This window comes from Mus musculus, chromosome 2, assembly GCF_000001635.26.
Source record: "Mus musculus strain C57BL/6J chromosome 2, GRCm38.p6 C57BL/6J".
Lineage (NCBI taxonomy): Eukaryota > Metazoa > Chordata > Mammalia > Rodentia > Muridae > Mus > Mus musculus.
The window spans coordinates 35,474,327-35,491,138 of NC_000068.7; the positions used below are offsets into that span (position 1 = coordinate 35,474,327).

Consider the following 16,812-nt stretch of genomic DNA (forward strand, 5'->3'; position numbering starts at 1 on the left):
GAGTTGTATATTTTAAAATAAATTTTATTAGTTTAATAAATAAAAAAGAAAAGAGAAGAAGAGAAGAGAAAAGAAAAGGAAAAAAGAAAGGAAACTGCCCCACAGGCTTGCTCATGAGTCAGTTCGGTTGGAGCATGTTCCCAGTTGATGTTCCATCTTTCCAGATGAAGCACACTCACATCCTAACCTTAACAAGCTTATGTAAAGTTGACACAAAACCAGCCAGCACTCCAAGCACAGTGGTCATACCCTGTCATTTCAGAACTTTGAGGGGAAGATCTCCATCAGTTCAAGGCTAGCCTAAGTCACTGGGTGAGGCCCAGTCTCAAAACAAACAAGCCAAATCCTTGAAAGATGCATATTTAATGTACATGTTATAAAAACCATTCTATGGACATGTGATATTTCTGGGCTTTCAAGGTTTTGTTTATGTGTATGACTGTTTGCCAGCATGTATGCATGGGCACCATGTGTAGGCATTGCCAATGGAGGCCAGCAGAGGGTGCCCCCTTGGTTATAGAGATACCATCATAGCATTAGGAAAGTAACTAATGGGAATGGCTCCCACATTGTTGTATTGCAGTCTAACACTGCAATACAACATTATAATCATATCTCAGAGCACAATGCTTTGATTGTCATGAACTCAGAATGCTCAAACCTGATGTATGTTGTGTGGTTTAGCTGAGAGTGTTCCTCTTAGGGTCACAGATCTGAATGCTTGGTGACCAGGGAGTGACACTATTTGAAAGGATTAGGAAGTCTGGCCTGGTTGGAGGAAGTGTGTCAGTGAGATGGGTTTTGTTTTTGGTTTCAGAAGTCCAAGCCAAGTCCAGAGCCACTTCCTGCTGCCTGCAGATCCAGATGTACAACTCTCAGCTCCTTCTCCAGTACCATGTCTGCCTGTGTGCCACCGTGCTTTCCACCATGAGTATAATGGACTAAATCTCTGAAGCTATAAATAAACACCAATAAAATGTTTTCCTTTATACGAGTTTCTGTGGTCATGATGTCTCTTCATATCAATAGAACAGTGATTAAGATAGAAGTTGGTACCAGGGAGCAAGGTACTGCTGTGACAGCTGACCATGCTGCTTTGTTGGTGAAATGTGGGCTTTCACATATTGGATTAGGAAAGCAGTTGAATTAATTAAGCGGGCTTAATCGGCCATCTTAGTAGGAGCAAGGAAGACAGTGCTGAGGACAATTTGAACTGTGGGTTCAGCTCAGAATGTTTCACGGGGGGAAGAATATTAGTAAGTAGCCTAGAGACTGGTCTTGTAATATATTGGCCAAGAATGTGGCTGGATTTTGCCCTTGTCCAAAAAGTCTGAGGCTAAATGAAAGGGTTTTAGATTAATGGCCTTGGCGAAGGAGTTTTCAAGACAGTCTGGTGTTGACTGTGTAACCTGGTTACTAGTGGTCACTCATCTGCAGATCTACAATGAAAAGAAGCAAGCGGGGCAGGGAGAAATACAGAACGCACAGTTTGAAGAGAAAAGGAGCACCAACATTGGTATTTGAATGAGGGGGTCATGTTCCAGTCCCAGCAAGCAGCAGAAATTGGCAGCTTCAGCCACATGGTTCTGGCTTTAGAGTCAATGACATAAGAAAAGGGTTGTAGAATCTCCCTCCATGGCTAAGAAAAGCTGCCAAGCCAGGCATGTATCAGGGGAGTCCATGAATGGAGACCAAGAGTGGCCATTGTGTGAAGCTGAGAAAGACTGGATTTTGTTGGAGATGCCAAGATGTTGGAGATGCCAGGATTGTGGGATACCTGCAGCACCTTCTCTAGCACCATGTCTGCCTGCATGGCACTATGCTTCTCACCACAAGAATAATGGGCTAAACCTCTGAAACTCTATGTAAACCCCAATTACATGATTTCCCTTATAAGAGTTGGTCATGGTGTCATTGCACAGCAATAGAACACTGATGGAGACACATGTCACCTCATGCACTCAGCCGTAGACTCAGAAAGGCTTGCCAGGGAGAATCCTGAAATTCCTGTGGATTGACACACAGACATTATAATTGAAACGAACCAGGAGGAACTCAATATGCATGTGTGGTGGTTTGCATAGGGTTTGGACCCACATAGATCATGTGTCTGAATGCTTGGCCACAGGAAGTGGCCTTTTGGAGTGGGTGTGGCCTTGTTGGGGGAAATGCACCACTGTGTAGGTAGGCTTTGAGGTCTCCTAAGCTCAAGCTTTGCCCAGTGTGGAATCAGAGCCTCCTCCTGGCTGCCTCTGGAAGTTAGTATCCTCCTGACTGCCTTCAGATCAGAATGTGGAACTTGTGGCTCCTCCAGCACCATGACTGCTTACATTCTGCCATGTTTTCCGCCACTATGGTAATGGGTTGAACATCTGAAGCTGTAAACCAGCCCCAGTGAAAAGTTTGCCTTCATAAGAATTACCTTGGTCGTGGTGTCTTCACAGCAATAAAAACCTAACTAAGAGACTCTGCAAAGCAAATGTAAAGTGTTCAATTAGATACCAGGCATGGTACTAGACTCCTGTTATCCCATGAGAAGGCAGGAGGATGAGATCGATGCTCAAGGTCATCCTCTGGTACCTAGTGAGCTTGAGGCCAGCCTACATTTCAAGAAACCAATTTTAGAAGAGAGGCTGTTTGGTATAACCTGACCAGTACAATCTGACTCCATCTGAAAAAAAAACAAAAAAACAAACAAACAAAAAAAAACATCAGGCTGGGCATAGTGGCCCACACCTGTAATTCAGCACTTAAGAGAAAGGGACAGGTGGATCTCTGTGAGTTCAAGACCAGCCTGGTCCTGGATAGCAAGATCCAGGTTAGCCAGGGCTACATCGTGAGACCTTTCTCAAAGCAAAACAGACAGAAGCAAATGCACTAAACGTTGTTCTTATTACTCACATTTAGTGTGGATCCTACTTACTTAAACTGTAAAGCGTCTTGTAAAAAGAACAATGTTGATTTTCTCCATGTGACCCACCCAGCTCCCGCTCTCAGGAATCAGGGGGTGGGTTGGGAAAGCTTTGCCCTGTGCTGCATAACATATTGCATAGAACAGCTTTCAGACTGGGCCTTGGCCTGGGTGACTCCATTTTATGTGACATCAGTTTGCTTCATCGTGAGTGCAACCCCTCAAGGAGAGTGACTCCACATGTCATTCGTGCTACTAAACAACTGCTCTCTGCCCGGAACAGATGGGGGCACAGATGGGAGCCATCTTGAGAAAAGACTGAGGAATAACTTTTTCTACAAATATCTCAGCTATGAACTTGTCAATGAATCCTGGCGCACAGGAACACAGAGGTGCAGCGAATCCACACCAGAACGAGGTAGACTCATGAGCTTATGAGCTTAGCCCTTCTTGATTCTATAAAGCACAGTACCAGGGCACCCATCAGCACATCCTTAGGTCACTGGTGCAAGGACCACAGGATCCTCAGGGACACACTCTGCTTGTCACCGCGGCTTTACCTTAGCATGGTCGCTATATTCACACATTTGCCATTTGTCTGGATCCAGTGAACCTGGAAACCAATCAGTCCCCTTCAACCTGCTCCGTGATTTGGGGCCCTCATGGCAGAAAATCTCTATGCCTGGCTTTGAAGTGACTCTCCTTTCAGCTCCATCAGCTCTTCCATCTTGCTTTCAACATGGCACCTTTGAGCCGTTCAGCCCCTTTCGTTCTCTCAGCATTCTGTAACCTACAAGGTCCTTGTCTGCAATTGCCTTTTGACTGATCAAGAAAGAGCCAATGATCAATGGTTGGGCAAAGGGAGATGGAGCTAGGACAGAGAGGAAGAGAAAAAGGAGGATTGTCATGATGAAGTGGAAGATGAATCATATTTAGAGATGCAGGAAAGAGTGCCAATGAGTCATGTAAGCATTTGGGTAAACGGCCACTAGACACTTCCCGGATTGAGCCAAGTTAGCAGGCAAAGAATTAGAACTGCCCAGCCATTGAACTAGACAGCATATTAAAAATAAGCTAATGTATGTGTGTCTTTCATTCTAAGATCCAGGGAGCTGTTGGACGGGTGTCTGGAGGAGTGCAACCCACCGGAAACACAAAGTGTAGCCAAACTCCACGCTACAACATGTGACATGTGACCTGAGACTTGATTACACTAGTTAAGACTGGGAAAAAAAAAAACCCAGGCATAGTGGCTCATGCCTGTAATCACAATCTCACACCTGAAAGTCTGAGGCAGGAGGATTGCTCTGTATTTAAGGCTGGCCTGGGCTACATGCGATTCCAGGCCAACCTGAGCTCCAGAGTGAGACTTTGTCTGAAAAATAACAAATTAGAATAAAAGAATCTACTGTGAACGGCAGTGAAGCCAGCAGGGCTTGGTGAGTCAGAGGTGAGGACATTGATGGCATTGTTTGTGAATTTACCAGAACTCTAGAAGCCGCAGCAATGTGGAAAACGACAAATATGCAGGCAGAGAGAGAGAGAGAGAGAGAGAGAGAGAGAGAGAGAGAGAGAGAGAGAGAGAGAGAGAGAGAGAGAGAGAGAGAGCCTCACAATGCAGGCCTGGTATCCACGATTGCTTTTCTTCCAGCCTGACAGTAAGTCACACTAGGAGGAATGAGCTGCCTGTCAACGCCTCTTGCCCTTACTGCTTCCAAGTGAACACTGTTCAAACCACCACTGCTCTCTTTTTACCTACCTGTGACTTGCAAGTCCTTTGTTTTCTAATGATGTTAAACCGCACCTCTGGTACTTTCACATTTCTAGTTTTAAAAGGCAGACACAGAGAAAGCCAGGTATTTTTATGCTCTTGGGATTCATTTCAAAAACAAAACAAAACAAAACAAAACACCAAGTCTCGGGCTTTCAGGGCCAAAGAATTCCAGCAGTTGACATAAAAATCTTACCTACCCAACCAAAACTTTAAAAGTTGCTTTCCATTCTGTTTTAAATGTTGCTTCTCCTGACCTTTTAAGAAAGGTCATGCAGGAAATTCAATCTATTTGAGTAGAGGTAACGCAATTCTAGATTGTTCCTTTGTACAAATGTACTACTTAATTCTTAAATTAAGTGCATGATATTTAAAAGCACAAATACAAAATGTGAGTAGGCTGGGCCTCCTCAAGAATTAGCGCGCAGTAAAATTAGATTCTAGTCTAAGCCTGAAATTAGCCTGGGCTCATTTCTGGCCCTGCAATTACACACACTGTGCAACCTTAGGGGGGAATTATTATTTAACTACTTATCTCCAAGTGGGTGTAATTCTCTGTCCCTCAGAGAACCTACAAAAATCACCAAAGATGATGTACGTTCTTGCATTAAGGCTCTAGATACAGCTACCATGTGAGCATCTCTTGTCATTTGGAACAGATATGAGAGGATGCTCCGATGTCTTTAGCCACCAAATCCTACAGGGGCAGAGTTTCCATCCACATGGTGCAGTTGCTAGTGATGTGGGATTTGCATGGTCTTAGAAACAGTAACAGCACATTGGGCATAGTGGTACAGGTCTATGTTCCTAGCACTTGGGAGATGCAGGCAGGAGGACCAAGAGGGTCAAGGTCATCCTTGGCTACTTAGCAAGTTCAAAGCCAGCCTGAGTTACCTGGGATCCTTTTTTTTTTTTTTTTTTTCATTTATCAAACACCACCATCACCAGGGGCTCACTCTATAAGGGTGGCCTTGAACTTCTCATCCTACCTCTACCTCCCAGCCTCCGGTCTGTCTGTGCCCACCGTGTGTGTGTGTGTGTGTGTGTGTGTGGTGCTAAGGACTGAATGTAGAATTCTTTGCAGGTAAATCAATCACTCATGTTTAGAGCCCTTCTTTTTCCTCATAATTATTGTCCACTTCTACTTTGTTTACTCCTCTGTAATCAGGTTGGACCTCTGTCCTTTTTCCCTCTCAGAATTGTGTAACCAGTCACAACACTGAGCAGCACAAGAGGCCAAGAGCACACTAGGAGAGGAAGTCACTCACTAACCGACATCTCCATCCTCGGGGCCTGGGAGGCTACAGACCACAGAAAAATGAGAACACAGAGCTCTGAGGCCAGCACTGGGAGGATTAGCTTGAGTAGAAGGCCAGTCTGGGCTGCACAGTGAGGCTTTTTCCTAACAACAGCTAGAATAAGAGGTGCTCTGCAGGGAACAGCATCGATCCCCCAGACTCCTGCACAGCCTCTTCTGGCTCCGTGAACTGAAGTCCCATGCAAAGCTGACATCTGTGCAGGGAATTCAGCAGAGTGAGTGACTAGAAGTTCTGTAGTTAGAAGGAGTTGAAATGTTGTAAATAGAGAGATTAAAATTTTTCTGGGCTATCATTAGTCCATAGCAGTTTACCAGAAACATCCTTTTGACACTCTGGTGACATTTTCAGAACGCATTCCTGGAAATCACCTGACCTACGGGCTCCAGAGCTGAGAATGTCACCAGACAGTCTGGAACCTACAGCAACAGTCCCAGGCGTGGCTGTGAGCAGCTGCCTAGCTGCTGTCCCCGTCTCAACAGACCACTCTGTAAATTAATTGATCTGTGTTTCATTTGTTTTCTTCTGTGACTGTAAAAGTTCTGCTAACTCCTCCAAGGGGTGTCATTTAGGGTACCTATCTGGGGTCTTGGTCAGGTGCATCTGGCTCCTAATAACACTCTCCTATTGTCCCTGAGGCAATTGTGTTTTGATGTGACAACTTCTTTTTTGCTTCTTCCTCTTTGTCACAGCAATTGTCAAATGTCATAAAGCTAAGAGGCGTGCCATGAGCAAAGTTTGAAGGGCTCACTCCAGCAGCTATCTTCCATGCACAGGCTGAGGCTAGTCCACTGAGGAGGGACTTCTAGCCTTCTTTGTTTATTCCAAAATAAACAGGCTTAGTGCAGGGCATTTCCATGATGTTCTGTAGGCAGCAGAGAATTGGAGGAAGGTTATTGTAGAGTACTGTTGGGTTGCTCACATTGAGCGCAAGCTAACACACACACACACACACACACACACACACACACACAGACAAAGGCACACATTCACTCTAGACCTCAGGACATATCTCTGGAAGGTGTATGTAACTCTTCTACATTCCCACAGCAGGAAACAAAGGCTCCAAACAATGATTCTCCCCATGCTCTCTATCCCCCAATACCAGGGATAGCTCTGCCCTTCCTGGATCTGCAAACCCCCTAAGGCCCCTGGGAAGAAGGCTTCTCCTGCCACAGGCAAGCAGGCACCATCCTGCCTCTCATTGCCTTACCCTGCATGTTGCTACTTTTGGCCCCAAAACTGGGTTCTTTGTCCCTTTCAGAATTGTGAGGGGGAGAAAACAAGATCAAGTGCTATCAAGCAATGAAGGAGACTTTTCATTCTTGGCCAAGAATGGGGTAAAGGAACTAATACATGTGTAAAACAGCTTCCTAGCAGCCCCGGGACTCGATGGCTGTAATCGCAGGGTGAAAGAAATGAGAAGCGGGGCGAGGCTGACACAGAGGAGGAGTGCTTGTGTGCTTCTGGGAATGGGCACAACTTTTCCAGCAATGTGGGCACTGCCCCCTTCGACCTCTTCATGGTTCTTTTTGTCCAGTTGTTGTCATGGCAATTGTGAGCTGAAGTGGCCCTGGGGGGTTATGCCATTTTGTGTGCAGATGGCATAGAGATCCTTTGAAGATAATCATCTGCAATCGAACCAGTTTAGGCTAACCCAGGACTTCAAGCCTCCAGTCCTCAGAGATAAACAGTCAGGATGGAGTAAAAATTCAGCTAGCTCTTCTAGGCGGTCTTCAGAGAAACATGCCCTGCTTCCTCAAATTCTGGGACCAATGGATTTATTTATTTATTTATTCATCTGGAGGCAGGGCGTTGTGTGCTTATGGAAGTCCGAGAACAATCTGCAGAAGTTTATTCCCTTCTCCTGTCATGCGGATTCCAGGGATGACACCCACCCAGGTCATCAGGCTTGGCAGCGATCACTGTTACCTGCCATCTTCCTAAGCCTATGAGAGCTTGGATGGGGATCCCTCCATCAACATGGTCAAGAGGGTTAGGGAGTTGCTCTGGCCCCAGTCGCCCATAGGCCTGGCTTTCTACACAGCTGTCTTATGCTAGGGCCATTTTCCTTTTCTGTTGCTTTGTTTGTTTGGTTGGTTGGTTGGTGGTGGTTTTGAAATAGGGTCTCAGATAGACCAGACTGACTCCAACCTAACTGTGTAACCTGGGAGGACCTTGAATGTGTTGATTTTCCTCCTAAATATTGGGATGATAGGCGTTTGACATCATGTCTGGTTTGTATATACTGGGCTTCCAATACAAGTCATAGAGAATGTTGGATAAGCACTCCACAGTTGAGCTAAACCCCTATCCTCAAGAAAGGTTTTTTTTTTTAATTCCTTTTTTTCTTCCCTGTTTTAAAATTGGAAAACCAATGTAACAAACCCACATTCGTTGAAAATGAACTCGGTAACTAAGACTCTGTAGGCTCTGGCTCCAACCAGCATCAAAGTCTCTGCTTGGTTTGATACCAGTTGCTCAAGCCCCAGAAAGGACAACTGTAAGAAACTAAAATCTACCTCTGGGCCCCTTTCGTGCACTGCAACCTCTCCACACCCATAAATTGACAGGCAAACACACTCTAGATTAGCAGGCTGGTTCTAAGCCAAAGGCAAGAAAAGCAAGGTTTTTGGAATAGCAAAGAGTCACTGACCTACTCAAAATCCCACATTAACAAAGGAAGACAGAAGGAAAATCAGCTTGCTGGCCCACCCACTTCCCTCCCGAAACCTACCCCGGACAGCAGCCTCACATTCTTGATCAGCAACACTGAGATTCTGAGACACCAAGGGCACCGCCAGCCCCTGAGCAATTGATTACTGCAAAAGGTCCAGAGGTGCAAGTGGGAGGCGTTGCCCTACTACCAGTTCAGCATCAGCCAGCCAGGCTGCTGTCCTCCACCTGAGCCTGAGGAATGAGGACATGTTTGCAGCCCCTCTCTCCTCCAGAATATCTGCAGCTGAAAACCAGTCCTGCTCCCAGAGAGAAATTGGTTCCAGGTCCTCTTCCCACAACCTGGAAGGAAGGTCACCTGTGAGACTTGGGACAGCAACACCAACTTCTTGGCTTCAAAAAAAAAAAAATCTCTTGAGGTGGCACATCTGCCAGACATCAATGGCCACGAGGCTGAGAGTCTGCAGGATGGACCGCCATAGCGCTCGCTGGTTGGTGCTTTCGCTGGCTTGTCTGAAACTCCCCTCTCGCCACTGCTGGTAGGTCTGCTCCTTTTGGATCTGCTCCACTTGCTCCACCAGCCGAGAAACTCTCAGCTGCAGCTCACTCAGCTTGTCTTTGGCAGCAATTTCTGCACAGTTGTTCGCGTGTTCACCCACTTCAAGGTAAACTCTCAGCATCCTTTCTGCAAAGAGGGAGAACTTGGTGGAATTGGAGTGAAGACAGGAGCTGGTGTTCACCAGGGGTGTTGAGGTGAATGTGAACCTGCCCTCAGAGCCATACTGCTGGGCCAGGATGACCTTGTCCTCTGGGTCTTTTACCTCCACGAACATGCCAAGCCCAGGGGTGGCTGGCCGGTACTCCTCCCGCTGTTTGTCATAGAGCTGCATCCAGTAATTTCCTAGAGACCTTCTTTATTCTTTTAAAAATGATTAGTGTGGGTATGGAAACAATATGGTCTGCACCCTCACTGGGCTGGATCCTGTGGGAAGTAAGTAAGTAGGTGGTGGAGTGAAGAGAGAAAAAGAAGCAAGCAAATAGGTGCTGGAGAAGCAAGGGGCAAGAGGCCATTTGTGCACTATGAAGAGAGGCAGAACTAGAGACAGGAAGGCCATTGCTGTTCTTGCTCCTTGGGAAATGGTGGATTACACTGTCCATCAGTAGAGCCAGTGATGAACGCAAGAACCAGTGACCTATGTCTTCTTCCTTTGAGAAAGTCAACCACCATGTGAGTCACTGCGACCCCCCAGAGCTACTTACCAGCCCAGGGAGAAAAGCAGGACCTGCAGAGTGGAGACCACAGCTGTATCAACATGTCCTGCTGTGTTTAATTCTCATTGTTGGTCTATCTGCTTATCTCTCTAGTTTATTGTAATGGTGGTTCAACCATGAGATGGGACGACTCTGTTGAATTACAGTTTTTCTGTGCTGTGTTTGGCCATGTGTTTGGCCAATGTATTTATTTCCTTTGCAATTTTAGGGTTGGACAGACATTTGAAGACACCCAGAGACTCTGTCCACTGTGTGCCCTGCAGCTCAAGCCACTACAATATGCGAATATGGTGGACAGATTGGAGAGGAAGAGAAGAGGAACACTGTGAGCACTGTGAAGAGAGGCAGATCTGGAGACTTGAGGCTAGAGAGGAACACCATTTGTGAGTAGCCTGTGATGCCACCTGAGGCCATGGTTAGGTTGTGGCCTTGCTGCTGCTGTTGAAGGCCATGGCTGGGTCTGTGATCATGTAGCAGCAGGGGTCTGCATCAATGTCCATGGCCCAAATTACCACCAAAGGCCATGCAGACCTTGGTCCCTGGTCTGAGATGCCACCTGGGATCGTATTAATATACAAAGGCTAGGTAGAGCTGACCCCACCCCTTACTGGCTGCAGCATTTGGGAGAGCAGTGTGCTGCTGGGAAACACAGTAGAGCTGGCCCCGGTGGTGGGAGTGTGGGAGAGTTGGTGGGCTGACCAACTCAGCTACCACCCAGGCCCAGATCCTGGGCTCTGAGTTGGCCCACCCCAGCATCTACCCCATCTATGAACTGCTGGAGCCCACGAAGGGGCCTGTCCTCAGATGTGTCCAAAAGGCCACATATAGTTTAAGCATAAATGGACTAAGATATCAACTGAGCCTTGTCCAGCTGCTGATTGGCCCAGAGTGAGTAAGCTGCAGACCCCCCTTCACTTTGCTAATGCTTTTTGGTTATGAGAAAGGAATGGGGCTTTTGGTAACTAAAGAGCTGGCTGCTTGAGTGAGGGCAAAGGGACAGAAGCCAAACAGGAGCCGGGCACGGAGGCCTAGTGGAGTTAGATGGGTTGCTAAGAGATTGTCCCAGCAAGCAGGTCAACAGCTTTGTACTACACAGATGTCTCTGTGTCTCTATTATTGAACCCCAAGCAGGACCCCGCAAAAGCTCCCCCAGTAGACAGGTTGTGTTTCCCCACAAGCTTGGATCTTTCTCCCCATTCACAGAGCCCTGGGGCTCCCCAGAGGTCTTCCTGTTCCTGGAGGAACAAGTCACAGCCTGTCAGGATCTGAGAGTGGCAGACAGACAACTGAGCAAATAAAATCCCAGATTGTAGCAGGGCCACCTCCTGCTCTGCTCCATCTTTTCTAGCTGGGAGCTTAGAACAAGGTGGTGCCCTTCATAGGTCACTGTTCCGCTCAGTGTGGTGATACAGCCTACAGTCCCACTAGGGAACTGGAGATAGGAAGATCAGGAGAACAAGGCCAGCCTTGGCTATATAGTGAGTTAGAGGATAGCCTGGGCTACATGAGACCTTGTCTGACAAGAAAGAAAAAAGGCAAAGCTGAGTGTCTTTATTTGCTGTGCTGATGACTTTTTGTCAACTTGACAAAACCTAATGCCATTTAAGACGAGGAATCTTCATTGGATTGGCCTGTGCAGCAGTGTTTGGAGTCAGGGTCTCACTGTAACTCTGGCTGTTCTGGAGCTCACGATGTAAACCGAGCTGTCCTCGAACTTTCAGAGATCCACCCACCTCTGCTTCCCAAGTGTTGGGGCTTTAAAGGCATTTTATACCACTGCCTGGCTTCTTTTTTAAACATTTTCTAATTGATGTAGGAGGGCCCAGTCTACTTTGGCTGTGTCATCCCTAGGCAAGTGGTCCTGGGCTGTTTAAAAGGAACTGAGCCAGGCAAGAGAAGTAAGCCAGTAGGCAGCATCCTCGGTGCTTGGTTTTGGCTTCGAGCTCCAGTCTTGAATTCCTGCCTTGACTTCCCTCCAGGATGAACTGTAATGTGTAAGATGAAGTGAACCTTTTCTTCTCAAAGTTGCTTCTGGACAGTGTTTTATCACCGCTACAAAACAGTAATGAGGCTGTGTAGATAGCCAGGGAAGAACCTAGAGAGGAGCCATGGGCCCTCAGGAAGGTACAATGGCCAGATGGGCTGCATTTCTGATTGGACTATGGGCGATGACCAATGTCTCACACCCAGGAACCTGGCTTTGACTTTCTCACACAGGAAGATGTGTGTCAGCCTTCAACTTAAAGGTTACACTAGGGGCTAGTCTCTCCCCTGCTGCCCATTGCCTAAGACAGAACCGGACTGTTTCCTGGGTCTTGATTATTTCTGGAAGATCTTGGAGATTTAGTCTTGCTATGTAGCCTCAGACCCACCTCTAACTGGTGAGCCTCTGTTTCCTGAATGTCGGGATCACAGGAGTGTGCTAGCACTCCCAACGATGGCTTTTTCCCCCTCCAGGAGTATGGGAGTCCTACTAAATGCTAGACTCTAGAACTAGTGCCATCATTTTCTGACCCCATTTCACAGGTATGCTTGTGCCCTTGCATTGGATGGAGTGACAGTGGCCTTATGCTGTGTTTTCCATATATACCTGAGCATTAGTAGCTGATAAATTTGATGGGTGAGGACAGGTTTTGGGGGGTGTGGCTGCAGGCTGAGTGTTCAGGACAGGCTGTTGCATGTAATTACAAGTTTGCCTTCAAGAGTATACCTAGGCTCACTTCTGGATTCACGCATGGGGTGTGTGTGTGTGTGTGTGTGTGTGTGTGTGTGTGTGTTGCCTCTGAGCTTGCATGCACAGGGAACAAGCAGGCTCTGGATTTGTTTTTCCTGCTGAATTGAGAAACCTCTCAGCATTTGCCCTCAGGGCTCCAGTGGTCTAGCAGCTGCCTCACTCTTCCCTTTGTTTCTGCTTCCTTTTTGAAACCCATAGGAGCAGTGGCCTCAAGAGATTAGCCAAAGCTTGTCCAGAGTCTTGGAGGTGGGTGGGGACAGACCACAGTTCCAAAGAAGGGTCTCTCTCTCCCTGTCACCAGTTTAAAAAGTTGCTCCAGTTCTGTTAAATGGTGACAATTCCCCCCACCTCCCCAAAGCACACTAGTTAGCCTCACAGACTTCTTTTCCTAGATTCCTGTCAGTGGCCCACTGCAGAACCGCTGATAACGGTTAGCCATAGGAAACATCTGTCAATCACTGACATTCCTTCCTCACTACTCACCCCTTCCTTGGTCACTCCTAGCAACGTCCAATATCTGGCCAAAAAAGGGAAAGTTCGACCTCCTCCCTGGCCCTCTAACTACCCCAACTGTGGATGAGATGGTCCACAGATTCTTTTTTTTTTTTTTTAAGATTTATTTATTATTATATGTAAGTACACTGTAGCTGTCTTCAGACACACACAAGTCAGATCTTGTTACGGATGGTTGTAAGCCACCATGTGGTTGCTGGGATTTGAACTCTGGACCTTCAGAAGAGCAGTCGGGTGCTCTTACCCACTGAGCCATCTCACCAGCCCAGGTCCACAGATTCTTACAGGTCCCCTAGCAAGGTCTCTCCCCAAATCAGGGCCTACACTGTCTTTGTCTTAAGACTGTTGTCCTTCCTTCCTGAGGACAAACCACTCCCATATCCCAGGTCTCTTAGCTGTATAGCAGGGCGTGGCTACTCCCTAGCCTGGTGAGCTTGGAGGAATGTAATGGGAAGAGACCCTGAGGCAGACCACACAGGTTGGAGTCTGTGTGCCTGTGCCAGGTCCGCTCCCCCTTCCCCCAGTCCCCCTCTCCTACTGCCCCCTCCTCTGCCACTTCCCCACTTCCCATCCCCCCCACCCCCCAACTCTCCACCCCACAGACAAGGAGGCTTTGAGCAGTCACTGAATGACTCCTCCACCAAGATGGAAGCTTTCTGTAAGTAAGGCAAGGCACAACTGGATGCTGCCGGGGCCCTATCTGGGTCAATTGCCATGGTGACCGGTTCACTTGTTGCCAGGCTCCACGAGTATTTCCCTCTAAAGTCACATCTTTCTACCTGCTGAATCCACCTTACCCCACCCCAACCCCCCCTTTTTTTTTTGCTTGGGCCTTAATATACAGCCAGGCTAGCCTTGAACTCACTATCTCCCAGAGTACTAGAATTACAGGCACGCGTTCAACAAATACTCTTAGGCTGGCCAAGTGGCTCAACAAATAAGAACACCAACTACCAAGTCTGCCGACCCATAACTGCAGAAGGAGAAACTGAGTCTTACAGGTCCTCTGACTTCCACATGCATACCATGACACATACCAGTGTGTGTGCTGGAGAGTGTGTGTGAACACACACACATACACAAACATACACACACATATGTTTTTAAGTTTATTTTATCTTGAGACAGGATCTCACTACATAGCCCTGACTGACCTGATACTCAGAGAGCCACCTGCCTCTGCCTTCTAAATTCTGGGATTAAAGGTGTGGGCCAGCTTAAAAAAATTTTTTTTTAACTAAATATTCTTAATTACTCACTATGAAAGACTGGAAGAGGGAGACTGATGAAAGAGAATAAACATCAAGAGCTAGCCTTGCAGATTTCAAAATGCAATCCTGCGTGGTGTCGAAAGGCAGGCTGCGGGTACCTGGAGAGCTAGTGAGGAAATCTAGAACTGTTTGAAAGGACAGAGGAGCCCTCGCTGGGGACCTGACAACTGAACTGGCCTCTGAAGGATATAGAAAATATCACAAAGGGGATGTGAGAAGGAGATGGGGAGGGAAGAGGGAGAGAGGAGCATTGGAAAACGCAGAACAACACCTAAGAAGATCTGTGGCAGGCAGGCAGCAATGGAGAATGTGGGTGTACAGAGCTGACTGTCAGGAGCCATCATGGGACAAGCTAATAACTAGCAGCTGATCATCCTGAAGTGGCCTGCCTCGGGTTATTATATAATCTGCAACAGGTGAGCCCTCATTAAACAAGGCTGTGAGGGACAAATTTTAGGAAAGATTCCTGCTATTAATATGCTTTTCCTGTTATTATTAAACATATACAACAATCACTAAGTAGGAACACACCCCTTTGGAGCAGATCTCTGCAGATCCACGAAGATGTGCTGTCTTGTAGTGATGCTATATAGACAAATAGATGACTTAAGTCTTAATGATGATCCTATGAGAATTCCTAAAATTATATCTGCGATTATCAAGCTCTTTTGTAACGGGACTTCTACTAGGTCCTTTTCTGATAGTCAAAGCTGCAGTGAGAACTCTGACAGTCTCCCAAGTGTCACCAGCTAATCGATGGTAACCAGACTTTCTCCTACTCAGAGCACATTCCAAGAGGTTGTAAAACAATTAACCAAAGATCATTAAAAGGCAACTAACAATTTATTGTAGGTGCTAGGACAGAAGATAAAATACCAACTGGGTTTATCTATACAAAACTGCACTAATAAGTTAGTTATGGTTTTAAACCTTCTGTGAACCTGTGGAGCTGAGACAGGTGATGGATGTTTAGCCAGATAGTTACTCCTAATGGATATGCATGTAGACATTTGCCGTTGTAAACTTCTACTTCAATTTATGATTTTGTTTTGTTTTGTCTTGTTTTGTTTTCTGAGACAGGGTTTCTCTGTATAGGCCTGGCTGTCCTGGAACTCACTTTGTAGACCAGGCTGACCTGGAACTCAGAAATCCACCTGCCTCTCCCTCCCGAGTGCTGGGATTAAAGGTATGTGCCACCACACCCGGCTATGACTTGATTTTTTGTGTGAACTTGTGATGAACTTTGTAACATGTGATCGTGTATTCTGAAAGATGTATAAGTACTGAGGACAAAGAGAAGCTCGAAAATCATCAATAGAGCTAAGATCAATAGAGGAGACATTTTTGCCTTTCCCCACTTAGACTAGATTCTTTTCCCTTTCCCCACTTAGAGAATGTTTCCCTTTACCCACTTAGGATCTTTCTGCTTTTCCCTTTAGATAGCTTTCATAGGAAACTTTTTACAACTTGGTAACAAATTCTATAATCACTTATCTATGTATTTTCTCTTCCTGCAACTTGCAACTAGCAGGCTGAAAGTTAGAGCCCAGCAGTTCCTGCTGAAATAGACAAGGCTATTTACTTAATCCTTTGAGGCTTGAAGAAGAGGTGCTAGGTGCCAGAAACTGCAGTTTCTGGCCTCAGAGGATCACAAAAGGCAGGTCAGCTGCAAAAGCATAGTAACTTAGGCTTAGATAAGTAAACTTTTTATTATACAGCAACCCTAAATGTCTCGACAAAGTCCTACCCTACGCCTAAGCTTCCACCCTCCCCACCCCCCAGGCTGCCTCAAGAAGAATCAACAAGAAAGAAGAACACACCACGCCGGGCTGCCCCACCCCCACCCCGGGCAGTTTACAAGAGAGAGGGGCAGCTGGGAAGTTAAAGGAGAAAGGTCAGTCAGGAGCCCAAGTGCACCGTGTGCCCCCAGCACCCCAGACCGGGAAGGCCTGAGAGGGGTTCCGAAGTTTCCTGTTTATTCCTGGTACCAAGGATTCAACTTGCCTGTCTCACGATGAAGTGACTGCTCCCCCACCCCACCCCGCTCTGTGACATTCCCTTCTAGCATTCTTGGGCTTGTCCTAGCAGGTGCTTTGTGTACCCCTCCATGCCAAGTGACTCACAGAGACACGCCCAAGGGTGATTGCTGACTCTGCAAACCTCACCGCTCAGGGTCTCATTCACAGCACGTGCTGGCTGATTCTTTTAACAATTAATTTAATAATGAAGTAATTTATGCATGTGTGCTCTCCAGAGGCGCGCCACTACACACGCAAGTCTGAGAAGAGCTTGCGAGAGTCAGTTCTCTCCTGCCTGGTAATTTGGACTTGGTGGCAGTTGCCGTCTCT

The 16,812-nt window shown here is 46.8% G+C and overlaps 1 pseudogene; it reads right to left on the minus strand.

Moving 5' to 3' along the window:
* Positions 1–8,853: 8,853 nt before the first annotated feature.
* On the minus strand, positions 8,854–9,576 carry Gm13444 (predicted gene 13444; annotated as a pseudogene).